The sequence below is a fragment of the Salvelinus fontinalis genome, unplaced genomic scaffold (assembly GCF_029448725.1).
Source record: "Salvelinus fontinalis isolate EN_2023a unplaced genomic scaffold, ASM2944872v1 scaffold_2570, whole genome shotgun sequence".
NCBI lineage: Eukaryota > Metazoa > Chordata > Actinopteri > Salmoniformes > Salmonidae > Salvelinus > Salvelinus fontinalis.
The window spans coordinates 1-11,312 of record NW_026602779.1 but is presented as its reverse complement, the minus strand read 5'-3'; the positions used below and the strand labels follow the sequence as shown (position 1 = coordinate 11,312).

General features: G+C 48.0%; 3 non-coding genes and 1 pseudogene across 3 annotated transcripts; all 4 read left to right on the top strand.

Moving 5' to 3' along the window:
• The first annotated feature begins 4,925 nt into the window (after positions 1 to 4,925).
• On the top strand, positions 4,926 to 5,112 carry LOC129850973 (U2 spliceosomal RNA). The gene has a single exon (XR_008758921.1). It is a non-coding gene; the product is annotated as a U2 spliceosomal RNA (small nuclear RNA).
• A 396-nt stretch (positions 5,113 to 5,508) lies between these two features.
• Positions 5,509 to 5,625, top strand: LOC129850976 (U5 spliceosomal RNA). Its single transcript, XR_008758923.1, has one exon. It is a non-coding gene; the product is annotated as a U5 spliceosomal RNA (small nuclear RNA).
• Positions 5,626 to 8,115: 2,490 nt separating this feature from the next.
• Positions 8,116 to 8,335, top strand: LOC129850974 (U2 spliceosomal RNA; annotated as a pseudogene).
• A 399-nt stretch (positions 8,336 to 8,734) lies between these two features.
• On the top strand, positions 8,735 to 8,851 carry LOC129850975 (U5 spliceosomal RNA). The gene has a single exon (XR_008758922.1). It is a non-coding gene; the product is annotated as a U5 spliceosomal RNA (small nuclear RNA).
• The last annotated feature ends 2,461 nt before the right edge of the window (positions 8,852 to 11,312 follow it).

Sequence of the window (11,312 nt, the reverse complement as noted above, 5' to 3'; positions counted from 1 at the left end):
AACACCAGCCTGTCTGTCGCCAGGGAAGGGGGGGCTGGGGGGGAGGAGCCACCTTTTGCCAAACCGCCAAAGTCTGCCGAGACCCCCGGGTGCCCGGCGGCTGCAGGGTACCATTTGTGGGTTATCGCTTCTCGGCCTTTTGGCTAAAATCAAGTGTGTGGCATGACCGCAGTTTGATCAGCGAAAGGAAAGAGAAGGTGATGGCGACGGGAGACTTTACGTCGGCCCCTGCGGCGCGACTTTTGAACACAATCCGGTTTGTCGGGAAAGAAATGGATGGAATACAATTCGTTATTGGAAGAAGGAGTTTTGCAAAGGAAGTCATTTTTGAATTTTTGGGAGTGACGACGGAACGAATCTACTGCTACAGGGATTTTCCTGCACGGAATGCTTTTGAGGTCACCTTCACGGGGGATTACCTGTGCCAAGAAGCTTGGAACAAGTGCCTGGAACACAAGGACGAAACACCGATCTCCAACTTCAACGTGGAGCCTCTATTTGCAAGTCGGGTAAGGACCATAACAGTCTGCATGCAAAATCCGTATGTGAAAGAGCAGGATATTCGATCCTTCCTAAGTAAATACTGTGATGTTTTGGGGGATGGAACAAAAGAAATGGATTATGATGGTATGTGGAATGGGAAGAGAAAATACGCTGTCCGATTTAGAACACGGGCGGGAGGATTTGAACATCCCCCAGCGTCCTTCTACATTGGCGGTGTAAAGGGGTACCTTTACTTTTATGGACAGCCCAAAACATGTAGAAGATGCGGAGAAGAGGGCCACATTGCAGCGCTGTGCCCGAACACTTTCTGTAGAAACTGCTCGGAGACGGATCATCAGGCAAGGGATTGTAAAAAACCCAAATCGTGCAATCTGTGCGATTCATTTGAGCACATGTTCAAGGACTGCCCTGACAGACACAAAACCTACGCGGAATCACTGCGAAACATCGAGAAGGTAATGGAAGAGATCTCAAGAGACCATGCACCCGCACCTGAGAACCTCCCGAGGCCTCTTCCGGAGGCTTCTCCGGGAATGGTCCCGGGGGATGTGGCGGAGCCCTACGTTTTAGAGAATCCGGTGGCAGGAACTTCGGCTCAACCAGAACAGGTGGCAACAGAGGAGTCGTCACAGGGGATAATAATATCAGATAACCCGGTGGAGAGAATACAGTGGGGTGAAACAGAAGTGAATGAAGAGATGGATTGGAAAGAGGAGAAGAGAACAGCAAAAAGGAAAGTACCAGGGAAGAGGCTGGACAAAGAGGCAAAAAAACAAATAATAGAGACATCCAACAGGTTCCACGTTCTGGAGAACAAGGAGCCGGGAGAGCAAGGAGCTCCAGGTCCTGAGTCGCCCTCAGCGGGAGAGCCTCCACCAGTGCCGGTGGTCGTACCATTTGAGGAGGATAGCGAGGGCAGCAGGGATTTCCAGCTAGAATTCCTGAGTGGCTCTATGGTGGAAAGCTTGACGTCAACAACAATGTTTCGGACCAAGGGGCAAAGGGACGAAACATAAAAGAAAACGATGTTTAATGTCCTGTCAGTTAACGCCAGGGGATTGAGAGACACTGTCAAGAGGACATCTTTGTTTTTTTCATTTAAGGCACTGGACTTCCAAGTGTGTTTCCTTCAGGAGTGTCACCTGAAGAACGAAGAGGACATCAAAAGGTTCAGCAAGGAATGGAAGGCAGGTGCTTCAGTATGGAGCATAGGTAATGTGCACTCAGATGGGGTAGGGATAATATTTAAAAACACTGAGTTTGTAATTGAGGAGGTAATAAGTGTAATTCCAGGGAGGCTCGTATATATAGATGGCAGGCTGAACAACAACAAGCTGCGCCTAGTAAATGTGTACGCTCCTGCAGTAAAAGGGGAAAGGTTAGATTTCTTCAAGCACTTACCAAATGTTCTGTGCACAAACCGCATGGTGATAATGGGGGGGGATTGTAACACAGACCTAGACGGGGAATATGATTTTACTGCACAATATTTAAAAAATGTTTTGGGTGATTACAACATGGCAGATACATATAGGAGACACAATAAGAAAGGTATAGGGCATACATGGAGAAACTCAAGAGGAGCAAGTAAAAGATTAGATTATCTGTTTGTATCCAAGACCACCCAAAGTTTGAGCTTCTCCATATATCCAAATTGGTTTTCAGATCATGACACAATTGGGGTTTCTTGCGAAATTAAAGGGGTGGAGATAGGAAGAGGATTTTGGAAGTTAAACACGAAGGTGCTAGAAGGCATGGATTTTAGGGCCGAGTTTACGTCCTTTTATAATTCATGGAGGGACATGAAATGGGCATTTAAAAACACAGCTGAATGGTGGGAGGCGGTAAAAATCAAAATAAAGTATTTTTGCCAAATTTATAGCAAAAGGAAAAAACAGGAAGAAAGGCATCTTGATAAAGAACTGCAAGAAGAATTACAGGCCATACATTCTGAAATAAATGAGGGTAAACAGGTGTGGGGGGAGGAATACAGAAACATCCAAAAGAAAATAGAACACAACATTGAAACAAGGGTCAAGAACTTTACGTTTTTGGCCAAAATAACAGAAAAAGAGCAAGATGAAAAATGTTCAAAGTTTTTTTTCCAGAGTATTAAAGAAAAACAAAGAAAGTCTGTAATTACAGAATTAGAAACAGGTAGAGGGAAAGTTACAAAAAAAGAAGATTTAATGGCGCACGCTCAGGAATTCTACCAAGTTTTGTTTAAGAAGGGAGAAGTGGAAAAAGCAAGAATGGAGGAATTATTAAATAGTATAAGCAAAAAACTAAACAATGAAGAAAGGACACATTTAGAAAGGGAGGTATCCAAAAAGGAAATAGAGGAGGCAATGAAATCTCTGAAGGCCGATAAAACACCAGGGAGTGATGGATTACCAAAAGAATTTTATTGTTGTTTCTGGGGTATCCTAGGTGAGGATTTACTGGAGGTGTACAAAGAGATCTTGGTCGAGGGGTTGATGCCGGAATCTATGAGGTCCGGCGTAATAAGCTTAATTTACAAGAAGGGAGGAAAAGAGCTTTTAAAAAATTGGAGGCCCATTACCTTGCTAAATGTGGACAATAAAATTTTGGGGAAAGTAATAACAAATAGGATGAAAGAGGTAATGCCAAGCCTGGTTAATGAGGACCAGACATGCGGGGTTAGGAATAGGTCTGCAACATATAACCTACAGTTAACCAGAGATGTGATCGTTTGGGCCAAGGACAGAAACCTACCTTTGTGTGTGTTGAGTGTCGATCAGGAGAAGGCTTTCGACAGGGTCAGTCATGAGTTCCTGTTCTCAATTCTAGAAAGAATGAATTGTGGCACGACTTTGGTTAAGTGGGTTAAGACAATGTACAATAAGGCATACAGTAGAGTACAAATTAACGGGTTTCTCAGCAAACCAGTACTACAAGAGGGTGGGGTGAGACAGGGGTGCCCATTGTCGCCACTACTGTACGTGTTATTTGCTGAACCGCTAGCAAATTTGATGAGGAATGATACAGGTATAGACGGGGTGCATATCCCAGGGAGTAACGGAGAAAGGGTGAAAATTGCCCAGTATGCAGACGACACCACTTTGTTTTTATGTTCTGACCGAGCGATAGATAGGGCGATTGTACTGTTGAAAACTTATGGAGAAGCAGTGGGGTCAAAAGTTAATTTGGGGAAGTCCTCTATGATGTACTGCGGTGCCTGGGAAGGGAGAGCAGAGGGCAAGGGAGGTATAACTGTCTGCAAAGATGGTCTAAAAATATTAGGGGTGTATTTCTTTCAAGAGGATGGGATAAAGGAAAATTGGGAAGGAAAGATTGAAAAAGTAAAGGTAAAACTCAATATGTGGAAAAGCAGAAGGTTAACGATTAGCGGAAAGATTATGGTAATAAAAACAGATATATTACCAACCTTAATCTACCTGGCACTGGTATTCCCAATCAATGCCAGGAGCAAAATCGTTGTGACAAGGTTGATATTTTCATTTATATGGGGCGGCTCATACGAAAGTGTAAAGAGAGAGATGATGTATGGGAAAGTATCAAAGGGAGGAAGGGACATCCCATGCCTGTCGGTGAAACTGGATTGTCTTTTCCTCAATCAGATGTGTAAAACTGTGTTGAAAGGGACACAACATAAATCCTTTTTTTTTGCGAGGTTGTGGTTCGGGTCGACTTTAAGAGGGATGTTACCTTGGGACAACAGGGTTCCGAATGCAGAGGTAAAACCTAAGTATTACGCACAGGCCATATCATTTCTGAAAATACACATAAAGGAAATTGAAAGAGAGGTCTTATTGGACCATAGGAAAATGTATGAAATTATAAGGGAAAATTGGGAGCAGAGATATGAGGCTGATCTGAAAGTAGTTAATTGGGAGGGGATACAACCAAAATGGATGGATAATGAGTGCAAGGATTTGGGATGGCTGTGTGCTTTAAATAGGTTGGCCGTAAAGGAGAGGATGTATAGGCACAACTGCGCAGTGAACGCAGAGTGCCCCAGGTGTAAAAAATGTGAAACAGTGATGCATGTATTCTGGGAGTGTGTTTTTGCAAGAGATTTCTGGGGAAAGTGTGAGCCTGTTATTAATAAGGTCTGTAACAAGATTGTTTTGAATGGGAAGAATATAGTGTATGGAGAGGAAATTCTAAAACTGCCAAAGGAACAGTTTAGAGCCGTATGGCGTATTATTAGTTTAGGGAAGCTGGTACTGTGGGAAAAAAGGAATGTTTGCATTAAAAAGGAGAAGGACAAAACGGTACCAGCAGATGCCTTCTATTTGTTTGTATGGAAGTTAAGAAATGTGATTGAAATGGAAAAATACGTGTATGGGGAAGAATTTTGTAAGGGAATTTGGGGAAGTGTAAAATTTGTATAACAATGGAAAAGTGTTGATTGAAAAAGAATGTCACAGTAAATTGTAAATTTTTGTAATAAAAAAAAAAAAAAAAAAATCTGTTCTTATCAGTTTAATATCTGATACGTCCCCCATCGGGGGACTACATATTAAATGGATTTTTTGAACAGGGAGTCGGAAATGGGGCTTGCTCCGTCCGCTCCACGCATCGACCCGGTATTGCAGTACCTCCGGGAACGGTGCAACACACACATTCCTCCCGTTGTCAAGGAAAGAAAAAAGCAAGGGGAAAAAAACATCCAAAGTGAAAGTAGGGCGAAGCGCTCTTCGTGGGTTCCCCCGTTTCCCGCCATTTTACTTAAAAAAAAAAAAAAAAAAAAAAAAACGTTGGTCAGGATAGTGAGTGAGTGTCTGTCTGTCTGTCTGTCTGTCTGTCTGTCTGTCTGTCTGTCTGTCTGTCTGTCTGTCTGTCTGTCTGTGTCTGTCTGTGTCTGTCTGTGACTTTTTACCCACACACAGCCGTGGAAAAGTAGGCAGAGTGGGTTGGGTGACCGACCACCCACCCACCCACCCACCCACCCACCCGCGAGATCCCAGCCTAGTAGTGCACAGAGTGTGTCTCGGGCCCCGACGTCTGACTTCCACACGACTCTGGTTTCTCTTCATTACGCACAAGCCTTTCGCCTTTTACTAAAGACTTCCGTGGAGAGGAACACTTATGAGTTCAAAGTATTTTTGGAAGGGCTTTGCTTCTGGCAGAGCCCGCTATATCTTGTTTCAAGAGAAATTGACAGAGATGTTGATGACGCCGCCGCCGCCGCAGCAGAGACTTGTTGCTCATGCGTTTGACTAGTCGCTAAGGGCAATTGAGTTCAAGCAAGCCCGACGGACGACTGGCGTATTTGCCGGGCTTTGAACAAATAGTCGTCGTCGTCGTCGTCGCACTAGGCGGCGTAAAGAGCTAGTGACTTCAAGACGCATTGGCGACTTTAAAAATAAATAAAAAACACCAGCCTGTCTGTCGCCAGGGAAGGGGGGGCTGGGGGGGAGGAGCCACCTTTTGCCAAACCGCCAAAGTCTGCCGAGACCCCCGGGTGCCCGGCGGCTGCAGGGTACCATTTGTGGGTTATCGCTTCTCGGCCTTTTGGCTAAGATCAAGCTTGGTACCGAGGTGCCCCAGAGCTCGCTTAGTCAAAAGGTCGTAGATAGGAGGGCGAAAAGGTTGTGGTCGGTCGGTTTTTTTGTGAGAAAAGGCTTTTTGGGTTTTTCTCAGAGGTTTCCTTTTTTGGAGAGCGGTTTATTGGTTTGGAAGTGCGTTTTTCTTTTGTTGGGAAATGGCACGTTCTAGTTATAACAAGTCGGTACCTGGAATAGGTTTGGCCAATACAGTGAGGTTTACGTGGAGGGATAAAGAAGAGGAGCCTTTTGCAAGAGACCAGTTTGGAAGATTCATTTTGATGGGGATCTTGAAACTGGAGGTGAAGGACGTTTTATGTCTTCAAGATAATCCGTTGGAGAGGGCTTTTGATGTGACCCTTTATAATGAAGGGAAACATGAAGAGGTTCTAAAGATGGCAAAGGAAGAGAGTAAGGCAAGGCCTATGTCTCAGTATGCAGTGACCAGTTTGGCGAAAAGTAGTTTTCGTGTGGTCACGGTGACAATGTATAATCCCCACGTGACTGAAAACGAGGTGAGGGTTTTTCTGGGGAGATTCATGAACAATGTCTCCTCAGCAAGGCTCATCAGGGACTCCCTGGGGTTCTGGACTGGGAAGAGAGGGTTTCAGGCCCTTTTAAGGGAGGATCCAGAAGGTTTGGATGGTTACCTACACCCCCCGGCGATGTTCTCCCTGGGGGCTGACAGGGGGACGTTGTACTATGCCCGTCAGCCTCCATTTTGCAGGCGTTGTATGGCCTATGGTCATGCGCTCGCCTCGTGTAGGGCTAGAAAGTGCAGGTTTTGTGGGTCTGGTGAGCACGAGGCGAGAGACTGTGCTGAGCCTAAGGCATGTCATGGGTGTGGTTTAGTGACACACCTGTGGCGGGATTGCCCGGATCGGCACAGGTCATACGCGTCTGCAGCTGCGGGGGGAGCGAGAGCGGGGGATAGGGGTAGAAGAGGAAGAGAAGAACCAGGTGACACAGGCGGGAAGACTGCACCGGAGGAAGGAGAGAGAGAAGAAGAGAAAGAAGAGGAGAGGGCCGGGACAGAAGGAGAGGTGGACAGGAGAGAAGGAGAGGTGGCCGGGAAAGAAGGAGAGGTGGTCGAGATGGAAGGAGAGGTGGTCGGGACAGAGGGGAAGGAAGTAGAAGAGGAGGTTTTGGACATGGGGCAGAAAAAGGGACTCCTTGGAACGCTGAAGGAGAAGAAAGGCGGGAGGGGGCCGGGGAAGGGCTGGAGGGCAGGGGATTTGGAGAGGGTGAAGAGGGGCTTTGAGAAGGAGATTAGGGAGAAGGGTTCGTCTGGGGAGCAGGATGGTAGGGCCGGGACAGAAGGAGAGGAGGCTGGGGCAGAAGGAGAGGTGGTTGGGGCAGGGGAGTGTGAGATGGAAGTAGGGGTGGTCGGGACAGAGGGGGAGGAAGGGAAGGAGGAAAAAGGGAAAAAAAGGAAGGAGAAGGGGAGAGAGGAGGAGGTAGGAGGGGAGAGACAAGCCGGGACAGAAGAGGAGAGGGAGGAGAAGGTTAAAAGAGAAATAGATAGAATGGTGCTGGAAAGGGTGTGGGAGAGAGGACCGATTAAGGGATGGAAGGAAGGTGAATATGAGGAGGTGGTAAAGGATTATGAGGACTATATTAAGGACAGGGGTTTGCCCGAGGAGCGAGATTATGGGGGAGGGGAAAATAACCCGTGGGATACAGCATACAAAAAGAAAAAGAAAAAAAGGGTGGAACCGTTGGGTAGCGGTAGGGGGAAAAGTGGTGAGAGGGGGGAAAGGGAGGGAGAAGAAGCAGGGCCTTCGTGGGCTCCCTCTCGTTCATCCTCGTTTACACCACTAGAGGAGCTGGAACTCCCGGTGATGGCACTGAGCTGGGCGATGGAGGGAGGTACAGGTTACCTGTATGGGGACGTGTATGGGGACGTGGGGTCCCCGGTCAGTAGTCTGGACGAGGATGAAGGGATGGCATTGAGGGGGGGGCAGGGGCAGGGAGATGGCCCCAAGTGAAAATTGATCCCATGATTATTGGTTTAGGTTTTGGTTATTGTTTATTAGTAGGTTTTGAGATGAGGAATTTTGTTGTTGGTTAGAAGTATATATATTTTTGTTTTGATGTAAGATTGTGGTGGTTTGTTGAATGTAAATAAAAACTTTGAATAATAATCTGTTCTTATCAGTTTAATATCTGATACGTCCCCCATCGGGGGACTACATATTAAATGGATTTTTTGAACAGGGAGTCGGAAATGGGGCTTGCTCCGTCCGCTCCACGCATCGACCCGGTATTGCAGTACCTCCGGGAACGGTGCAACACACACATTCCTCCCGTTGTCAAGGAAAGAAAAAAGCAAGGGGAAAAAAACATCCAAAGTGAAAGTAGGGCGAAGCGCTCTTCGTGGGTTCCCCCGTTTCCCGCCATTTTACTTAAAAAAAAAAAAAAAAAAAAAAAAAAAAAAAACGTTGGTCAGGATAGTGAGTGAGTGTCTGTCTGTCTGTCTGTCTGTCTGTCTGTCTGTCTGTCTGTCTGTCTGTCTGTCTGTCTGTCTGTGTCTGTCTGTGTCTGTCTGTGACTTTTTACCCACACACAGCCGTGGAAAAGTAGGCAGAGTGGGTTGGGTGACCGACCACCCACCCACCCACCCACCCACCCACCCGCGAGATCCCAGCCTAGTAGTGCACAGAGTGTGTCTCGGGCCCCGACGTCTGACTTCCACACGACTCTGGTTTCTCTTCATTACGCACAAGCCTTTCGCCTTTTACTAAAGACTTCCGTGGAGAGGAACACTTATGAGTTCAAAGTATTTTTGGAAGGGCTTTGCTTCTGGCAGAGCCCGCTATATCTTGTTTCAAGAGAAATTGACAGAGATGTTGATGACGCCGCCGCCGCCGCAGCAGAGACTTGTTGCTCATGCGTTTGACTAGTCGCTAAGGGCAATTGAGTTCAAGCAAGCCCGACGGACGACTGGCGTATTTGCCGGGCTTTGAACAAATAGTCGTCGTCGTCGTCGTCGCACTAGGCGGCGTAAAGAGCTAGTGACTTCAAGACGCATTGGCGACTTTAAAAATAAATAAAAAACACCAGCCTGTCTGTCGCCAGGGAAGGGGGGGCTGGGGGGGAGGAGCCACCTTTTGCCAAACCGCCAAAGTCTGCCGAGACCCCCGGGTGCCCGGCGGCTGCAGGGTACCATTTGTGGGTTATCGCTTCTCGGCCTTTTGGCTAAGATCAAGCTTGGTACCGAGGTGCCCCAGAGCTCGCTTAGTCAAAAGGTCGTAGATAGGAGGGCGAAAAGGTTGTGGTCGGTCGGTTTTTTTGTGAGAAAAGGCTTTTTGGGTTTTTCTCAGAGGTTTCCTTTTTTGGAGAGCGGTTTATTGGTTTGGAAGTGCGTTTTTCTTTTGTTGGGAAATGGCACGTTCTAGTTATAACAAGTCGGTACCTGGAATAGGTTTGGCCAATACAGTGAGGTTTACGTGGAGGGATAAAGAAGAGGAGCCTTTTGCAAGAGACCAGTTTGGAAGATTCATTTTGATGGGGATCTTGAAACTGGAGGTGAAGGACGTTTTATGTCTTCAAGATAATCCGTTGGAGAGGGCTTTTGATGTGACCCTTTATAATGAAGGGAAACATGAAGAGGTTCTAAAGATGGCAAAGGAAGAGAGTAAGGCAAGGCCTATGTCTCAGTATGCAGTGACCAGTTTGGCGAAAAGTAGTTTTCGTGTGGTCACGGTGACAATGTATAATCCCCACGTGACTGAAAACGAGGTGAGGGTTTTTCTGGGGAGATTCATGAACAATGTCTCCTCAGCAAGGCTCATCAGGGACTCCCTGGGGTTCTGGACTGGGAAGAGAGGGTTTCAGGCCCTTTTAAGGGAGGATCCAGAAGGTTTGGATGGTTACCTACACCCCCCGGCGATGTTCTCCCTGGGGGCTGACAGGGGGACGTTGTACTATGCCCGTCAGCCTCCATTTTGCAGGCGTTGTATGGCCTATGGTCATGCGCTCGCCTCGTGTAGGGCTAGAAAGTGCAGGTTTTGTGGGTCTGGTGAGCACGAGGCGAGAGACTGTGCTGAGCCTAAGGCATGTCATGGGTGTGGTTTAGTGACACACCTGTGGCGGGATTGCCCGGATCGGCACAGGTCATACGCGTCTGCAGCTGCGGGGGGAGCGAGAGCGGGGGATAGGGGTAGAAGAGGAAGAGAAGAACCAGGTGACACAGGCGGGAAGACTGCACCGGAGGAAGGAGAGAGAGAAGAAGAGAAAGAAGAGGAGAGGGCCGGGACAGAAGGAGAGGTGGACAGGAGAGAAGGAGAGGTGGCCGGGAAAGAAGGAGAGGTGGTCGAGATGGAAGGAGAGGTGGTCGGGACAGAGGGGAAGGAAGTAGAAGAGGAGGTTTTGGACATGGGGCAGAAAAAGGGACTCCTTGGAACGCTGAAGGAGAAGAAAGGCGGGAGGGGGCCGGGGAAGGGCTGGAGGGCAGGGGATTTGGAGAGGGTGAAGAGGGGCTTTGAGAAGGAGATTAGGGAGAAGGGTTCGTCTGGGGAGCAGGATGGTAGGGCCGGGACAGAAGGAGAGGAGGCTGGGGCAGAAGGAGAGGTGGTTGGGGCAGGGGAGTGTGAGATGGAAGTAGGGGTGGTCGGGACAGAGGGGGAGGAAGGGAAGGAGGAAAAAGGGAAAAAAAGGAAGGAGAAGGGGAGAGAGGAGGAGGTAGGAGGGGAGAGACAAGCCGGGACAGAAGAGGAGAGGGAGGAGAAGGTTAAAAGAGAAATAGATAGAATGGTGCTGGAAAGGGTGTGGGAGAGAGGACCGATTAAGGGATGGAAGGAAGGTGAATATGAGGAGGTGGTAAAGGATTATGAGGACTATATTAAGGACAGGGGTTTGCCCGAGGAGCGAGATTATGGGGGAGGGGAAAATAACCCGTGGGATACAGCATACAAAAAGAAAAAGAAAAAAAGGGTGGAACCGTTGGGTAGCGGTAGGGGGAAAAGTGGTGAGAGGGGGGAAAGGGAGGGAGAAGAAGCAGGGCCTTCGTGGGCTCCCTCTCGTTCATCCTCGTTTACACCACTAGAGGAGCTGGAACTCCCGGTGATGGCACTGAGCTGGGCGATGGAGGGAGGTACAGGTTACCTGTATGGGGACGTGTATGGGGACGTGGGGTCCCCGGTCAGTAGTCTGGACGAGGATGAAGGGATGGCATTGAGGGGGGGGCAGGGGCAGGGAGATGGCCCCAAGTGAAAATTGATCCCATGATTATTGGTTTAGGTTTTGGTTATTGTTTATTAGTAGGTTTTGAGA